Here is a 20,813-nt window from a genome sequence, read left to right on the forward strand (position 1 = left end):
TTGTAGCAATAAAGTTGACAACTTAAGAAAGTAGACCAAAACAAAGCAATATATAAAACCTTACCGGTTTTAAATATGTTAAAACTTGGTACAAAGGTTCAAAAATATCTAATTCAGAAGAGTAAATTGAAATCTTTGCTTTCGTCCCAATATCCTTAATTGCTGTCGATATTATTAAAATGTATGAGAAAATTATTATTTGGTAACAACTGAAAATGTCAGCGGTCATTTAACAGCTCTTTACTAGAAATGCTTCACTGGGTCTGTATAATTTTGTAAACTATACTTCCAACTTATATTTTTCCCTACGACATCTATTTTTATACTTTATTTGATTATTTCTTAACTTATTTGCACCATTCCTTTCAAACAGAAATAAAGTCATTTATAATAAATATTTTGTTTTATTGTAAAAATTGTTAACCAACTAAAAATATCTTTTGTCTAATACTTTCAAAGACTTTTGCTCAAACTTTTTTCTAGAGGTTGTCAATGAACTTGTACAATATATTTATTTTTAACTTATCCTTTCGTTCTTAGCAAACAAAACTGTTAACAATGACCGCTTGATTGTCTAAAAACAACAAGATAACCAAAAATACTTATAAAAAATAAGTTATAAATGATGGAAGAGTCATAAAATCATAGTGATAAAAAAGCCAAACAAAAAAATAATTTTTTGTGGCAATAAAGACATTTGTTCAATATTGATAAATTCAATTTTATGCTCAAAATAACAATGCTGATTTCATTGCTCTATTTTAAGCCATTTCAATTTAATTTATGTTTAAAAAAAGGATTTCTTTTCAATTTTGTTTTGATAAAAAAAAACATGTTGATATTGCAAATATATCCAATTTGACTTATCTCGATGACCGGAATTTTATAACATTCTTTAATTCATAATAAAAAAAATCATGCATATTGTTATTATCGTCATTTCAAGTTTTTTTTTGTTACAATTTTAATAATATTATTTCTGTTTAAATTTAGCATGAAATGTGCAAAATGTCATGCAATTTGATTATGTCCGTTTTAATGCAATTTATTTATTTTCACTTGTTCTCCTCCATATGAAGTTTTTCTATGCTCTTTCTTCTTTTATTACTATTTGTTCTCAGTTTCTTTTTTTTTACTGTTAATAAAATACTCAGATGAGAATTATTCATACATGTTTGTAGGAATAAATGTGTGATTGTTAGTGTAAACATATTCATATGAAAATTTGTGTATGTGGAGATGTGTACTGTTATAATAATGTGAAAAGAAAATGAAGACACAAAAAGTAAAAAAGAGGACAATAACAACAATATATGTATGAATCTATGTTTATTAGCATGGCTTTATTTATTTAGAGGCAAAATAAGCTTTGAATGTAGCCATTTTAATGAAAGTTTGTTTAGGTTTTAGATATCTGTACAAAAATAAAATGTGAAACTAATATCTCTTCCTTACTATTCATATATGAATGGTATACTGTCAGTTGTTGGACGCTAACTACTTAGGAAGATGGTTGCTTAGCATAACAGGTTGATTTAAACTTTACTGGTCTCTTGATTGGACTTGGTTGGTAATAATATTAGCCATTATTTGCACTCTGTGGTTTTGATATCCTGCGCTGATCTTAAAGGAGTGTGCCATAAAAGGTTGCTCATCTTTGTCAAGATATTAGGAGAATAGTGAAATCAGTCGCTGTATGTCCTACTAAAATAATATAGATTTTGATGTGGTTGCTTAGGTTCGCTCCTTGTATGTTAGGGGCTGTAATGTTGGATGGGGCGTGATATATGCACTTTTAAGGTCAATGATGTTGGTAGCAATGGCGAGGGCTTAAATGGTTAGTTCTTAAATAAACTCCCCTTAATATGAAGGCAAACCACTGTTGTAATTTACTTTGGAATTTCATAACTTTATGAATATTGCTACTGAAAAAAAATCAAATTTCCAAAGTTACAAAGTCTTGAAATGAGTATTTATTACATAAGAGCCTGGACAAAAAAATGCGAAAACTGGAATTTCTTAACCGGGAATTGTTTTAGTCTAAAGTTAAATTTCAGATGTAATCATTGACAACAGTTTTTAAGTGCCATCCTAATGTAAATACATATATACTCTTAATAAAAGTTTTTCATTACAACTGTACTCTATAACAAATACGACAAAAAAAAAACAATTTTCTGGGTATAGAGTGTAATAATAAAGTAAAACAACTTTCAATTGTCCCTTTTTTATTATATTCACATGGCTGTTTTCATTTTCTGTTGTTCGCTTTTCTTTAGCCAACATAATATAATGTGATTTCATGTATATATTATGAATGAATGAATATGGAACAGTGACCATACTCCATGGGAATTATAATTATTTTATTTTTTCTTTCTTAAATAAATATGTAAGTTAAAGATATTGCAAATATGTACAATTTAAGAGTAGAAAATAAGTGAAAGAATATAGGAAAAATTTCGAAACAGGGATATTCTTCATATGAATCCTTAACTATCTAACTAACTAAAAATTAAACCACTTAACTTACAGTTTATTTTTTTTTTAATTGATTGAAATTATTATTACAACTTAGAAAAAAAAAATATTTTTATAGTTCTAATCACTAGTGATGGATTTATGAACCCTTTCCGGAAACCCTTCCACTAAGGTTTTTATAGTATTTCCTGTCACTTTGTTCGAACAGGCAGTGTTCTTCAGTTCTCTTTAAACAGGAGCCCAATATCTTTCAACTGGCCTTAGCTCCAGGCAGTTTGGTGGATTTGCATCTCTTGATACAAATACCACATTATTGTTCTTGTACCACACAAAAGCTTGCTTACCATATTGACAGGATGCTAAATCAAGCCAAAAATAACTGGAATTCTTATGAATGGAAGCATCCTCTTTTGTAAACATTCCTTGATGTAAATTTCGGTATTTATAGAGCCCTTTGTAACAAATTGTTGGCTTCTTTTGCCGCAACTGCATATTGCTAGTCATGGAAAGAACTTTTTTGGAAAATTTTCTGCTTTTGGGTCTTAAACTTTTCTACAACATTCCCTCGAGCATCAGCAACATAAAAAATATTGCCCGGAAGCAGGGATATTTTTTTTATAAAACTTGACATCAATTTTAGTGCTCTGTCTTTGGTCTCTAAATTTTCAACAGTGTTTGTATGTTTTTTAACCTGCATTGGCTTTAACTTTTCGTACCAAATGTGTTGAAATGCTCTTTTGAAAATGCTTTCTATTTATTGGCTTTAGAAACATCATGTGGACAATTCCTTCAACTTGTTACAGTATTTCTATCAACGGACAAGTTCTCTCGATACTATTTAATAACATTGGAAAGGGTTTGACGGCAGACCTTTGATTATTTGGCCAACTTTTCGTAGGACCAAGTTGGGTTTTGTTGAAAATATTTAATAAGTTTAGTACGTACTTTTTTCACGTCACTCATTTTAATCAGATTAACTGACATACTTTTCAAAGGTTTTTGAGCCTTGCTTGTTTTTAAACCTTTAACATTAACTTTTCGTACCAAATGTGCTGGAGGTCTTTTGAAAATGCTTTCTATTTATTGGCTTTAGAAAAAAAATCAAATAATACTTGGGTTAGAAGTTTTATGGAAAAACATTTGTTAAGGATTTTTCGATCTTACTCCTTATTAGTTGTTATAAGACAATTATGAATATTCAACTCATTTTCTGAAAGAGACCTTGTATGGGGGACTGAACTAATTTTCGCCATAATTTTAGTATAATTTCAGAGTTCTTAAAACTAATTTCTGCAAAATTTTATCAGGATTTCCGCATAATCAACATATTTATAACTGCTCAAACAGTATTCCGGGGGTGGCATTGGTCTATTGATAGATGATTGAACTACAAAATGGTAGTAAAAGGTTAAAGATGATTTTATTCTTTAGAAATTATGTTTCCTTACTTTTGGAATAATTCCTAAAAAAAAAGAATATATTATCCAATTACCTACAAAACTTGCCACTGTATGTCAGAGTTATAAAATATAATATAGAAAAAGGAAAACATAAGATAAACTAAGACATATCACCTTCTTTTACATTAATACCTACAAAGAAATTCATATATTATGCAAATGATAATAATTTTTCTTATTCTTTGTAAAATAATCATACGTTATGAACAGGAAAATGATAAATGAAAAATAAACCAGAAAAGAAAACTTTGACATGGCAAAAAAAATAAAAAAGAAAATAATACAAATAAATACATAATAACATATCATAGTTGTATACTTCTTTTGTGTATTGTATATAAAAAAATATAGCAAAATACTTTACGTTTACAAGCATACACATATCCATATATTTCAGATATTTACCTGTAAGTTTTCTTTTTGTCATAAAAATATGTTAAATTGGGTTATCAATGCAAAACTTTGTAACTATATGTTACCTGTCAATTTCGTGTATGAGTTGGATTTCTTTTACAATATCTTGTTGGTTATGTGAAAAATATAAAATGGAAAAAACTTGTCGTTGTTATTTAGGTAAGTGGGTTATGTGTACATACACTACTTGACATAAGAGTTGACATAATATACTTTTAAAAGCAGAAAGCAACATTTAGTTACTGCTGACTACATGTAGTAAAAGAACTATCATTGCTTTAATGATTCTTTTGCAAATAAAAAAATGCTAAAATGTAGCAAACTATAAACAACAATTTAAATATTTATCATGGTAAAAATTTTAAATTGTTTAATTAAAACTTGTGCTCTAAACAAATAATAAAATCTTCCAACATTGTGAAGGTCACTGTGACATATGAGTATTATTTAATTAAAAATATTGCTCATACGTTAGGTTGTACTTTATATCATATTCAAATGTTAATGCGTGTTTCTTTTTGTGTTGGTATGAGCCTGTGTGTAAATAATTCCATCTTTCTCTATCTTTGTTGTATAATTTAAGGCATTTTCCCATAATCTAATCTACATTTTCATGTACATGCTGGAACATGTCATTTGCCAGAACTGATGTCAGTTAGAAACTCGGGAATAATTTCTTGTATATTTTAAGTTAAATTCCATTTTCATCGTTCTTAATATTCGTATGATGTTTTAATGTTAAACTGGTAGCAATGGTTAGTGTGACAAAGAATATGGCATACAAATGATTTCATATGTCTGTGATATTCTATGCTCAAGGACGATTTTTTGATTCAACATCCTGCATTAATATTAAAAAAAAAAATTTTATATTTTTTTAACAGGTTTCGTTTCTTTGAAATACTTTTGAAATTGCAACTAGGGTTTTTAATTTCCCGACCTTTTTTGATTCCCAGGAATCGGTAAATTTTTTTCTACATTCCCGTGTAGCCGGCTATTCCCGAAATATATAATGATACTGTAAATTAGGAATATTATGGCCAAATTTCATACAAAAACTTAGTGTTATAATTATTAAATATCAGAGCTTCGAATTAATCTTAATCCGTAATTAAAAAAAAATGTCTATCCATAAATCCATTCCTAATATTTAATTTTTTAGATTCATTCCAAAGCCTTTGTTTAAACAGAATTAATTTTAAAGTTAATTAATAACAGAATTTATTCAAACTTTGAAAAATTAAATTTTTGTTAAATCAAATCATATACAAAATTAATAGAAAAAATTGTCTTAAACATTTTTGTACTAGATTTTAATTGAAGAAAAATTTAATCATTTAATAAATTTTTTAAGCTATTTTGTTATGGATTTGAAGAAGAAATTTAAAGAAATTAGAATGATTCAATAAGAAATAAATTCTATAAATATTGAATTCTCTTCTTAAATTTTCATACGAAAAACACCAAAAAGTAATGTAAAAAACTTTTCACTGTTTTTTGGTGAAAAAAATAGAGTTCTAATTTGTTTTCTATGTATTTTCGTCAGTTTTTAATTCCCGGGAATCGGATAGTGAAAAATTGGCAAAATTCCCGGGAAATTTGTACCGGGAATTCCCGGGATAAAAACTCTAATTGCAACCGGTGCTTTGCGCATAAATTTATATTGACAGCCAGCCAGATGGACAGTCGGAAGGACATCGTGGTTCTTTAACTTTAGTTGGGGAAAACGGCAAGAACATACTTAAGCTTTTCGAAGACCAAGAAAGTTGAAATTCTGCTTACTTAAAACATTCATCACTCTTCAAATCGTAATGGAGCCATTTTTTTTTTATTTCTGATCATATGGCGAAGTATTTCCCTGTTATAGACAGGCTTGCTGAAGCTTTTCGAAGACCAAGAATGTTGAAATTCTGCATACTTAAAACATTCATCACTCTTCAAATCGTAATGGAGCCATTTTTTTATTTCTGATCATATGGCGAAGTGTTTCCCTGTTATATACAGGCTTGTTTTGTTTGAAGTATAAACAACTATTCTTATATTGTTTGGAGAAAAACTATTTCTCACTCTGTGTTATAAATATTTGCAAAACAAAAACCCCTTCTTCATACATATTTTGCTGTGTTTATAAATATTTAATTTATACATGTTTTAAATGTAGTACTAAAACTTTAAACAATTCAGTATTAAAAAGTAGTTGTGCTATCATACCAGGAAAAAAGGGTGACACATTGCAGTACGTCGTACATTCATTATTTGACAACGTAATAAAATTCTAAACAATTCTGTTGCAATGACATTGAATACGCCAATTTTATTGATTTTGTATCAAACAAAATTCTAATGAAACTGAAAATGTTTGCATAAAAGTTTTTTTTTTGCAAACGCAATAACGTGCTGAAACATAATATAAATTTGAATGAAATTAATTTATGTAATAACAAATTTATAAACAAATGAATGTCATGCAAACAGGATTTGACAACCACAAAGTAGTGAGTGCACTTATTTAAAATCCCCATAATCATCAATTTAAAATGTAAAATTCCCAAAAAATATCACCCTTTAATATCCCCAACGTAGGTAGAAACGTATGTTAATGCACATACACAAGTACCATAAAGTACTTTTACGGTTTGCATACGGTTGACTACTTAGTACTTGGGCACTCGTCTTCATAGTTAAATTTTTTTTTGCATTTTCGTTTGTTTATTTACAAATATTGTGTATGACATGTACTTGTGTGTTGTATTTTTACCCCACATATTCGGAAAGGATGTGAGGTTGGTGGCAGCTTAAAATAAGTAAATTGCGTCATATATTTTATTACAGAGAATACATTTTTCATATTCCAAAAATTTACAAAAAAAAAAATTGTAAATTTGCATATTAAACGATAACAATATTTAAATTTATTATAGTTAACACATTTTCATAAACAAACAAATGGATATTTCCGCTTCCTGACACTGCTAAAGATAATTTCGATAATAAACTGCTATTTCAGATTACATTAAAATAGTTGAAAAAAATTAGTGACACCTAAAAATAAAAATTATTGTTGCATTTTTTCTATTTATGTTATTACTAAACACTTTTTCTATTGAACTATGCGAAATATCATTAGTAAACATTTTTTATAACAAATAAATCTATTTGATATTTTGTAATATTTTTTAGTGCAGAGGTTTATCTTGGATTTTTTTTATTTTATGGTTAACAATATCCAAGAAATTAAAAAATTGTATTGGGTTTATGACTTAAAAATGCGGGATTTTTAATAGATGATGAATCTTTTTGAAGGGTACAAATCTGTCATTTATTCTCACTTAGTTATCATTGATCATTATAGTGTAAACAAATATTTTTTTTTTTTTGGCTTAGAAAATGTCGAAACAAATCATCATATGCGGGAAGTTTTACTTTTCTTCTATAATTTGAAAAAAAGTGCCGATGCAGCGCACTGATTGTTCACGAAAGCTTATGGTGAATGTATTCCATCGGTTTCAACGTGCGAGATATAATTTTTGCGGTTTAGAAGTGGTGATTTGAATAAGCAAGACAAAGATCGCCCAGGCCAGCCAAACAGTTTGAAGACCAAGAATTGGCGTCATTATTCAATGAATATTGTTGTAAAACTCAACAAGAACTTGCAAATAAAGCAGTAATTTCATAACGTTTGTGTGCAGCAGGATTCATTCAAAAGCTGGAAAATGGAGTACCACACGAATTGAAGCCGTGATACCTTGAAAGACGATTTTGCATGCCCAAAATTATGCTTGAACTCTATAAAAGAAAATAAGTTTTGCACTAAATCATTGCTTAGAATTAAAAATGGATTCAATACGATAACCCGAAGCGTATGAGATTGTATGTGTAGCCCGGCCAACTACAACACCTAAGGTAATATTCTGTATTTGGTGGGAATAAAAGGGTCCTATCTATTATGAGCTGTTGAAATCTGACCAGACCATCACAGGGCACCGGAACCGATATGCGCCCAGACACGTAACCGTAATATTCCTTCATGACAACGCTCTGCCACATGTTGTAATTTGGAAGTGGTTGGAAAGTTTTGCCTCACCAGCTTTATAGTTTAGGCCGTGCACCTTCTGACTATTATTTGTTTCGATCGATGCAGATCGCTCTCTCTGAGATACGCTTCGCTTCGGAACAGAGTATTCGAAATTGGCTTGATTCGTTCTTGGCCTCAAAAGATGAGCAGCTCTTTTGGCTCGGAATCTATATGTTGCCAGAAAGATGGGAAAGGTCACAGCGAACAATATCCAATACTTTTAATAAATTTATATTGTACAAATGTACAATAAATAAGCATCTCAATTTAAAGCAACTCTTGAAATAAATAATAAAACTTCAATCCAATTCACAATCGGAGTAATATCGTTGTAAGTTGTTTGTCATAAATATTTTTCAAATAACATTTTTCGAAACAAAAACAAAATATTTATAAAAAAACAAGTAACAAAGTATGCTAATACCTAAATCACTAAATCTTTTAAATTTTCAATAATTTATTTTCGAGAATGATTTTCGGAAGAGTCACGTTTTAGGTATTCTTTATGGAGGTTATAAACATCAGCACAAACGCAATATACCTTCCCCACTATGGTGATGTAGGGTATACGATTACAATAATTACTGCAATCATATATATGATTGCTACAATCATGTGAATGGTAAACTTAAACATATTATGGTTGTCGCAATCATATAAATAACTACATTTACCATAATATTGCTAAAATGCTTGTCAACATTTTAAAATGGATATGATAAACATGTACAACTATATATTTGCTCTGCTTGAAGGACGAGCTAGATGAAATAATATCAATGTATAATTACTGAATTATTGCAAAATAAATATATATTTTTGTATTAAGTACGTAGCCAACGTCATTAACTAAATATTCTATAAGCAAATTGTAGTGCAGAGAGTGTTAATTAACGACTTCACAATGATATCCTCATATCAAATTCGCCCATTAGTAACCGTGAAATATTTAATTTTGTTGATCTTGTGTGGGCTATAGCCCAATAAAATGACCTATATTTCTAATACATATATTTGAAATAGTGTTGGCTGGCTCACATCTGTAGGTTTTCAATAGTATTGAAATATTTTTATATAAAATGGTTTCGGGTTTTCCAGTAATATGCCAATTTTATTTTCTTAACATTTGATCAAAACCAAGAGAATGTTATTTTGTGTTCATAAAAGCGCAATTGAAGTGTCGCAGTTGAAGTGTCCAGATTCAAAAAATCATGTTTATACTAATTTAAAGTTTTTTACATATTAATTACTCTTTTATAAAGAACTTTAATTTTAACTAAACCCTTTCATTTAAATTTCAAAATTAGGGATTTAACTTTAATTTGAGCTGTTCCTTTGCTTCCATCAAATTTCTAAATGACCAAAATAAATTAATGAAATGCTCATTTTTGCCAAAACATTTTAAATTTCCTGCCAAAAAGAGTTTCCTGTTACCCTCGTTTATGTTTTATATAACAGTTTAACACATATAGTTACATACATATAAATATAAGCAAACATAAAACAGGATGTGTTTAAACATTTTAAGCTATTATTTATGTCCTGTCAATCATATAAACAAAAGCACTCACATACATATTTATGTATAACCAACCATAAACATTCAAAATGAAAACTTTGTATGGTTTTTTTTCTAATTTTCGTGAGTTTAAATTTTTATAAATAAATAAATCTAGATTGTGTGTGTATTGATGTTATTTCGGTTCTATTATATTTATAGTTATGATTATATAAAAACATACAAGGAAACAAAAACATGTTGGTAAAAGTTTGCTCGCATTTATAATAAAATGTCTGATGATATTTTTAGTATGAGATTATATTTAGACATGCTTATAAGTAGAAGGATACATAGATAGAGAGGGAATGTTTTATTTTACCATAAAGGATACCAAAAATTTCTTGCTTTATTTTGGATAAACGTTTAAGCCACAAGTTGTTAAAATAAAATGAATTATTGCTAGTCAATTGAATCATATTGAAAATAAAATGTTTTCTACATAACATAATGGGATCTATGTAGATGGGAATATTTATTACATATTTGAAGGAGAAAACAACACGTGTAGATTGTAACTTTTTTGAAACACTTTTTTTTTGTTTTAAATTTTATTAAATTTGTATGGTAGAGCTATATAATAATAAATGGTTGTAAGTATTTTATTTTCTTATTCTTTTGTAGTTTATCCACATACTCTTTTGCATTTCTTCTCTACTTTTTTTATTTAATGAGAAATGACATTTCTTTCTTTATTTATTATTACAGCATACATGGACACTTGTAAGGATATCACAAAAAGCCACAAGGCCTATGAGTTTATTCGCTTAATCTGCGAGTAACCCACGCAACCTAACTTAACATTATCTACTAAAAACTGTAGTTTCAATATCAGAGTACGAATTTTGTCACGCGTAGCCATCAATCGAAAATTAATCGTTTTAAATTATTTTCATCTTAAGTGATATAATTGAAACACAGACATATTCAAAGAGTGGATCCATTATGATAACCCGATGCGTATGAGATCGTACGTGAAGACCGGCCAACCAGCCGAATCGACACCAAAGGCAAATATCCATGACGCTAAGGTAATTCTCTGTATTTGGTGGGAACAAAAGGGTCTTATCTATTATGAGCTGCTGAATAATAAGTAGCCAGCCATGAAACTGCAATATTCCATCATGACAATGCTCGGCCACATAATGCAATATCTGTTAAAAACTGTTTAGAATGAAGTGGTTGGGAAGATTGGCTTCACCCGTCTTATAGTCCAGACCTTGCCTCGTCTAACTAATATTTGTTTCAATCGATGCAGAACGTTCTCTCTGGGATACGCTTCACTGTGGAACAGAGTATCTGAAGTTGGCTTGATTCGTTCTTGGCCTCAAAAGATGAGCAGTTATTTTGGCTCGGAATCCATATGTTGCCAGAAGGATGGGAAAAGGTCATAGCTAACAATGTCCGATAATTCGATAAACTAACAAATAATCCAACAGAGCCTGTTTGTAAAAAAATATCAAGTTTTCTTTGCCGAGGTTGATTCCAATTGTTTACGCCATAAATTCCCATGTTCTGAAAATCGAATTCGAGTAATGAGTTGGTTTTTAAACGAATTCACATATGTTGGTGTTTAGTAAATCCAAATGACATGATTTACTCCTTTTACTTTCGAGTATTTTGCTATTTAAAATCAGCAAAATCGGTCCACAAATGGCTGAGATATGAGGAAAAAACCAAGACAACCTCGGTTTTTTACCTATATCTGGAAGACAATAATATAGACAATATGGATATCTAATGTTAGATATTTCAAAGACATTTGCAACGACGTATATAAGACCATAGTAAGGTGGTCCAACTTACAATGGGTCAAAATCGGAAAAGAATTTTAACCCGAATTTTTTTTTTCACAAAAAAAAAAATTGAAAAAACAAAAAAAAAATTTAAATTTAAATTTAAAAAAAAAAAAATTTTAAAAATAAAAAATAACAATCGAAAAAATTTTTTTTCCAAAAAATTAAAAAACCAACTGGAAAAAAATAAAATGTTGTTTACCTTAAAATATTTAAAATTTTGAAGTATAATTTGGTGAAGGGTATATAAGATTCGGCACAGCCGAATGTAGCACTCTTACTTGTTTTTTTCTCATACTCTAACATATAGTCTCATTTTTCTGAACATTTTTCCACTTCATCCCACATTTTGTTTGCAATAAGATGTAATTTACGTACCATAAGCAACTATCCTTTTGTCAGAGTAGTTCAGGGTCGTTCATTATTTTAAGAACCGTTCCTTGACAATAGGCATTTAGGTGCACATATTCTGGACAATTTTCAAAAAGATGTATTAATTCGCTTGAGATTTTTCAAATTACTACCGCAGTTTTGTATTGTGAGTAAAAAAAGTAAAAACTGTCTGTCGGTCACGATACAATAACCATCATCATAAACATTTCTCTAGAATTGAAATTACTTAAACATGTTTAAACCTTATACATTTCCTTGAAATTATACACAAATTTAAAAAGAACATAATTTTATTTTACAAAATATCACCCGCCCCCAAGTAGATTCTCATGTGAACTCTTATGTTGCCTTTGTTGCGATGAATCTCAGCTCTGAGCTGTAATATTATTAACGTCGTTGTTCACTATTCAATAGATTTTATTATAAATAAGCTTTCAAGTACAGAGGTGGTCTCTTTGTGACGAAATGAAAAAAAAAAAATAGGAAAACACGGGAAACCATATTATAATTACTAACAGCCATTAAAATATTAAAGCCAACATAAATAACATTTATTTAAATTGCGTCAAGCAAAATGAATTTATATATATCCCACTAAAGTACAAACATACAATTTAATTTTAGTATTAAGAAATCTTATTTATGTTTTTTTCTTCTCTTAAGTTTCGTTGAATCTTTAGATGTAAGAATTCAAATTACTTTATTTTTTTATTATTTTCTCTTTATCTTTTATGTTGGTACATATTTTTGTTTTCTGATTTTGTCGGTAATTTAGTAGCCATGGTTAGGGATGATAGGAAAATTAGAAAAATACCACAAATACTATTATAATGATGAGAAATAACTTTGTTTTTTTTTTTTGTTATTATACCCTATAGGGGAATTTAATAAGAAATTAGGAAATTAAACAAGTTAGAAGATATAATTGACTGTGTGCCTGGGAAAAATACTTGCTTTTAAATCGTTCTGTACCGATCATTTTTGCATTAAGTTTCCAGTTTTTATTTACGACTATTTGGCTTCCAAATGTCTCGTCTATGAAACAATGAAAATAAAAAAGCAAAGCAAATTCAATTGAAATAAAATAATACGATTTAATGTTGGCAACATTTTTGTTTATACCTAGGATTTTGAACTGACTCTTTAATATTTCCACAATGAACAGCATGAATTGGCTGTAAACACAACTATGTACAACACAAAAAAGTAATAAATATTTAATGTAATCAACGCCAAACTAACAGAATGTAAAAGTAAATCATGAATCAAGGAATGAATTGAAAGTATACTTAAGGAAAATATAGCAAACGGTGGCACAAAATAGCAAAAATATTTCATTTTGTTAAAAATATAGAAGTGGATGGAGCTAGCAGTATTTTTTAACATTACTTACAATATTGTTACTTTTTTACCTTTTAACTTTTTTTGTTACTTTTTTACCTTTTAGCTATATTCTTATATACCCTTCACCAAATTATACTTTTAAACAAAATTTATTTTTTTTCCAAAGTTCTTTTTCTCATTTTTTGAAAAAAAAAATTTTCCAATTGTTATTTTAAAATTTTTTTTAAATTTATAAAAAAAAATTTTTTTTGGCTGAAAAAAAATTTGGGTTGAAAAATATTTTTTCGGATTTTGACCCAACATACGTCGTTGCAGAAATATCTATCATTAGATATCCAAATTGTCTATATTAATGACTTAATAATCCAGATATAGGTCAAAAATCGAAGTTGTCATGGTTGTTTCCTCATATCTCCACCATTTGTGAACCGATTTTGCTGATTTTAAATATGAAACTCTCGAAAACATGTCTGACAGAATTATTGAAGGTTTGGATCCCGAAGATATCTGGGGTCTTCAGAAAATTGATTTCAACAGACAGACAGACGGACATGGCTTAATCGACTTCACTATCTATAAGGATCCAAAATATATTTACTTTATAGGGTCGGAAAATTATATTGTGGAAATTACAAACGGAATGACAAACTTATATATACCCTTCTCGAAGATGAAGGGTATAAAAACGATGGTTTATTTCCTTTATATAAACCGGATACTTTTGATTGCAAATAAAACCAGTTTAGTAGTTTAAAATTGTCACAACTCCTTATTTAATCAAATGTACAACAACAGTTACTCTCTTTTAATACACACAATTATATTAAACACTTTAAAATGTAGTTGATGTTAATTTTAACAGCGCCTATAATAAGCTAATTAACAACTGCAATTACAGCCACTATTTATACACAGCGCCATCTTCCTTCGAGTAGCTTCATGAAAGATCTTAACGGACAAGACTAGAATATTCGAATTCTAGAGCTTTTAGCAGATTTAGTTTAGTGTTGTCATACTTACAAACAATGCTAATAACTGAGTGATATCAACATTTTTGGTAAGTACAAGCTTCTACTGATAGACATGTCTATAAACATGATGAATGTTGCAGGCAGTCGTTACAGACCGTTAAATTCAAATAGCTAATTCAAATTCGTAACAATATGTTCATTTGTAAACTAACATACCTCCTACTTAAAGACTGTTAAGTTAACAGAGCTACATTATTTTCAGCTCACTAAATATTTTATGATTAAATACAAAAAAAATTGATTATAAAAATTCTATCACAAAAATGCTCAATATAAGCTATTAGTTCTGAAGGCTTTTGTTCCCATTAGGTACATAAAGAGCACTTTTCCATTTTCGGCCAATTTTTGGAATCTCAAAAAGTTTTTATATGACGAAATTCACAACTTCACAATTTTGAAAATTCTATTACAAAAATGCTATACTGATCCTGAATAATCTATTCAGTTCTGAATGATCGGTAATACCATTTTTTTTGATTTTTAATCATAAAATGTTAACTGAGCTGAACATAATGCAGCTCTGTTAACGTAGCAGTCTTTGAGTAGGAGGTTAGTTTACATATTAAATAGGTAATGTGAAAATTAAAGTTGATATTAATGAAATTTAAACACAAATATTTTTTCATAATTCAACAAAATTCTTACCCAAATCTGCCCTTGCTGTTAGCATCGTAAACCCTAGCTTTTTAAGTGTTTATTGGCTCTCAGGGTAACTGTTATCTGTTATTAACAGATTAAATTATTGTGTAAATTAATTTATAATTAATTTAATTAGTTTTTGTTTGTTTATAAAATCTATTCAACGCACATCAACTGCGCAGCTACTGTCAAAACATTAATTTTAATGCTTTCAACAAAATGAAAAAAAAAGTTCATTGAACTTAACAAAAACCAAAATTCAAACAAACAAATCATGTACAGTACTCTTCAGTCATAGACAAATACTTAAAAAAATAAACACCCAACAAAGAAATAACAACAACAACAAAAAAAAACATTTAAATTTTAATACATCCAGCAGCAAAAACAACAAACGTTTGAAAACAAAAACATAATTTAGTTAATTGTAACACGTGAGTATTTTTTATCATTGTTTTGTTGTTTTTCTGTTTGTTTGTTGCTGTTGCCATTGTTAATTTACAAATAATGAAATCGAAAACATCAACAAAAACACTCAAAATCTGAAATATAATAATGTTTAATATTAAATTATGTATGTTTATGATCATGACATTGATGGGCGGTCGTTGATTATTGCCTCTTAGTTATCAACACAACAAATCAGAAATCAGTTTACATACATAAATGCAAACATACATGTGTATATAAAATAATTGAATATTTATAATTCAGAGTCTGCTATAATGTATGACAGTGATTTTAAGGGGATTTTTCTTAAGGCGTCGCATTTTGAATGTTTAATATTTCGGATTAAAGTTTTGCCATCATAATTAACTAATTTATTCACATTAAATCGACTGAATAAGTTAGTATAATATTCGCCATTTATTGTTTTAATACATATCCTAAAAACGGTCGTCATGAAAAAACTGGCTGACAAACCCACCTTGGCCTTCTTTGACGTCTATTTAACCGATAAATCAACTGTTTTGACTGCTTACTGGTCTCTGGTGTGTTGTGGTAAATTCACGTTTCGTCTAGGGTTACGAAACGGCGTAAAATTTGTATTGCGGTTGAATAACGCCAAACACTCCAGCAAAGCTTTCACACGATTGTGTGAGCAAACGCGGAACACATCTTGCGGAAAGCTTTCTCATAACAAGGGATCATTCAAAATTGAAATCACTGAGAGCAAAGCAATGGACAATGCTGTCGAAAGCATGATTGATCGCAAGCATTCGTCAGATTAAACTAGATGGGATTATTCGAAATGTTCTCGAACTAAAATCGAGATTGCTGATATTGCAATCTTGTTATATAAACCCATTACATATTGATTTTTTTTCTATTTCGTAACCAATGTGCACACAAATTTAGTACTAAATTAGACATCAACGAAATTCCAAAGAAATCTAGTTTCTTCAAGAAGTTCATTTTGAGTCATTGTCTGCTAATTATAAACAATGTCAAATATACACTTGAACGGGCACTTTTCTACACTGATGGTTATTTAAACACAACACAAACAAACCCTAAAAAATACAAACAAATATATATCCACACTCTTGTAAATGTTTTGAATCAAAACTTTTGATTATAGTTGAAGTAGAATTAATTAATGGAGAATATTTTTTCATTATCAACTAAATTAATTTTGAATGAATTATGTATTTGAAAAAAAGGGAAAATCTGAAATGGTTAAATTCTCACATTTATATATACTATACATTAGGGTGGGTCGATTTGTAAGGCCAATATTTTTTGATATTGTGCCATCGATTTTTCGATAGCTTTTGGCATGAGAAATAAAATTTTCCACTAGGACATATCAAAAAAATTATTTTCAAAACGCCCAAATTTCACAAAAAGTAAAAAAAATGGAAATTAACCCTTTACTTTTAAAATAAATTGAGCTAATTCGCCAAAATATGGCCAAATAATTTGTTTTTCTCGAAAATTACAAAATTTTAATTACAGGTCCGGAAAACTATAGGAGATATTTTCAAAATTTCTTCAAATTTTTATTCCCTATTATATTCTCAATAAATCCTAAATGAGACGATCAAAAAAAAAATTTTAAAAATTAGAAAATGGATTTTTGAAACTGCCGTTAAAAAAAATAATTTTTTTTTGTCATACATTTTAGTTATTATAAATACTAGACTTCATGTTATATTTTTCTCAAGTTTCATCAAAATCGGACCAAAGAATATAACATTTCGCTATCTTTCCATTAGAAAATAAAATTTTAAAAAAATTTACCTTTGATCTTTTAAAAAAATTTAAAGAAATTTTAAAAAATTTTACCTTTGATCTTCACGATTTAAGGTTTAAGTTTTCCTATATTAGTAAAACTTTCAGAGTATATTTAGATTTACTACAATATTCTGTATAGATTTTAATTAAAATTTATAGCAGTAAGGAAATTGAGCTCACTCGACAAAATATGGCCAAATAATTTACTTTTCTCGAAAATTGCAAAATTTAAATCGCAGGTATGAAAAAACTATGGGAGATATTTTCATAATTTGTTCATACTTTTATTCCCTTAATATAAAATAAAAATTCTGAAATTTGTTTAACAAAATTTTAAAATGGAGTTTGGAAACTGAGGTTAAAAAAAATATTTTTTTTGGTCATACCTGCGAATAGATTAACGGTATCCTAAATTAGCTTTTATTTTAATATTTCTCAAAATACGTCAATTTTGTTCCTGAGACACATTGATGGCCTGGGGAATATTTAATAACTTTAAAATTTTTTAAATAATTTCTGATTTTTATGTCTCATTAGAACGACAATTACGTACACATTTCTATTCTTCTAAATTAAATTGCAAAAGTAATTTTTTAGTGGCAAAATTTTTCCAGAAACTAAAAAAATGCATTTTTTCCCCTTGAATTTTTCACCAATGTTCACCAAACTGAGGGGAGAAACTAGCAAAAACCCAACATTTGCCTATAGACAAATGTACATACATTTAAATATTTGTACATATATTTAGAAATGAATTCCAATAATTGATTTCGATACTCATAAAAATAATGAAAATAACAGTTTTTTTAATACATACAAATTGACCCACTTTAATGGATATCCTTGTAAATACCCAGCAGTTCTAGGAGTCTATCCCGAACTAGAGATTTTACCTATCAATTATGGTGACAACTAGTTACATTTAACTAATTATTTTAACAAGTGCTTGTCCTAAGCAGGGCGTCAATTGACCCCTTTTGGCTTACAATGAGACTGTCTGATAGCTGGCCCAAAGTATTAAACGCATTGGATTCACACCGGTTACATAGAGTCAGTTACCTTACTAGCAACCAAACTGTTTACTTGATCAGCTACATAACTAGTTATTTTAACATTTACGAGTGCTAATTGACCTCAAATAGTCAGTTAAAAAGATATCTCATAGTCTAATAACAGATTGAATGTAAACAAACGTTCCTCTGAAAACTCTCCAATAGATTACTTCTGGTGGATGAAATAATCACATTCTAAAGTGCAGTATAAAATAAACGTTTAAAGTGGCTACACTCTAGATTACTTAGAGACACTTACGTGACAATTGACTTCAAGCTAGATTACATGGGATGTAGAAAGTAACCAATTGACTTCTCTTTGGACTACAAAGTGCACATTAGTATCAAATGACCCAAAATATATAAATTGAAGTTAGTCTTGTGATCAGACATTAGTGACAATTACAAAACTTTAATTTTTCAAGTAGTACCTTCACCAAAGAACGAAAACAATAAGATAGGGAAGTATATTGTTAAAATACCTTATATTAGAGATAATAAGGGTGTTTTTTAAGCCCGATAGAAATTGAAATTGTAAAAAATAACACAAAAAAGTAAATTTTAATAAAAATATTTATTTTGGTATCCATTTCCGCCGAGTCACTTCTTCAGGTTTGAAAACATGAAATAGTCACTCGGGATTAAATCCGGATACCCAAGTGCTCATTAAAAGTTGAAATCACTGAGTCATGTGAGATGCCTATGGCTTCCACAATCTCTCGCAATTTCATACTCCGATCGGACAACAACATATTAAGTCACGCGATAGTCTGCTATCATGGCTGTCAAACACAAATTAAATGACGCGGATTGTTCAAATTTTGACAGGAGTTAACTGACAGATGGATGTTGACAGGAGCTGTGATGGCATTTCCGTTAAGAGGCGGGAAATTCAAAAAGTATCCGATTTATTGAGCCGCCCTCGTATATTCCGTAAACGTATGACATAAATCTTGTCTTCCAGAGAAAATTATCTTTCCAACGAGGTCATGAGCAGTGTTGCCAATTTAGCCCTTTTTGGGCTAAATTTAGCCCTTTTCAATCTTGTTTAGCCACAAAAAAATTAATTTAGCCTTTAGCCTTTTTTCTAGCCTTTTTTATTTTCATTTAGCCATATATGTATATTTACTCTAATGAAAATTATATATTTACTCTAATGATCTGAAATTTTTGCTGTTGAAAATTAGTAAAATCAGTTCAAAAAATTGGCAGGGATATTATGTCAAAAATTAACTAAAAATGTTGAACCAGTAAACAATTTAAGCACATACAAATGGTTGGACCTTCCATACATTAAAAACATGCCATAACTAATATAGAGAAAATGTACATTATTTAAATAAAAATTGTTAATAAATATGTTAATGTTTTACGCGCGAGTCCGGGCGTTTATAAAATTATATATAGGTTTAAAGAGAATACTTTTAACTTTATCTGGGCGATGTATTGACGTAAATATAGTACTTTAACAAATATTTTATAACACATGACATGTAGTATACCGTTTTCAAAGACTACAATCCAACCAATTTAGAAAGAAAAATTCAGTTCATTATCGATAATAATTTAGGTATGAACATTTTTATCTGATCAAATATAGAAAATTAACTTTTTCCAAATTTAAATTAAATATTTATGTTTACATATTTTGGCTACCTTAGTTTTGATATGTTTACTAACTAATGGCAAAATTTATGTTTTTGCCAATGAAAATCAATTCTGTCCGGCGACGTGTATAATTTTTAGAATATTTGTTTTCTGCATTACATGAGAGGCATATTTGCCATATATTCACTTATCAAAATATTCTCCATCGAAGTTATCACAAAGGATTACTTTATACATAATTTGTCATATTAATAAATTTGCATAGGAGCATTTTGGAGGCCAGGTGATAAATACGAGGCTTTAAAAATATCGGCATATGATATACGTGTGGCCCCATATTAAGTTATTTTAAAGTTAAGGATCAACATACAGGAATAAATATTCTTATTTTCTTGCATTTGAACGTGTGTTATATTCATACATTTTTGTTTGTCTATTCGGCATAGCCAATTGTAACATTCTAAGTTGTTTTTTGTGTCAAATGTATGTATTTTTTTAATTAACAATTTTAGCCTTTTTTAGCCTTTTTTAGCCCTTTTTTAGCCTTTTTTTTCTAAGTATTTAGCCCTTTTTGTTCACCATGAATTGGCAACACTGGTCATGAGGCATAAGTATATGTATGAGTTCTAAACCTTATGACGCATCACGACTTTTTTAGACGTTATTGTACAAATCCCGGTGCTTTTGTGTGAATCTGGGTTACTTTTCAAAATCAAAACATCAT

The 20,813-nt window shown here is 28.9% G+C and overlaps 1 protein-coding gene across 1 annotated transcript in view; it reads right to left on the reverse strand.

Annotated features, from left to right (window-relative positions):
- Ac13E (Adenylyl cyclase 13E) overlaps positions 1 to 20,813 on the reverse strand; it is a 162,189-nt gene that overhangs the window by 79,430 nt on the left and 61,946 nt on the right. The gene's annotated exons all lie outside the window — the stretch shown is intronic.

This window comes from Calliphora vicina, chromosome 4 (genome assembly GCF_958450345.1).
Source record: "Calliphora vicina chromosome 4, idCalVici1.1, whole genome shotgun sequence".
Taxonomy (NCBI): Eukaryota; Metazoa; Arthropoda; class Insecta; order Diptera; family Calliphoridae; genus Calliphora; species Calliphora vicina.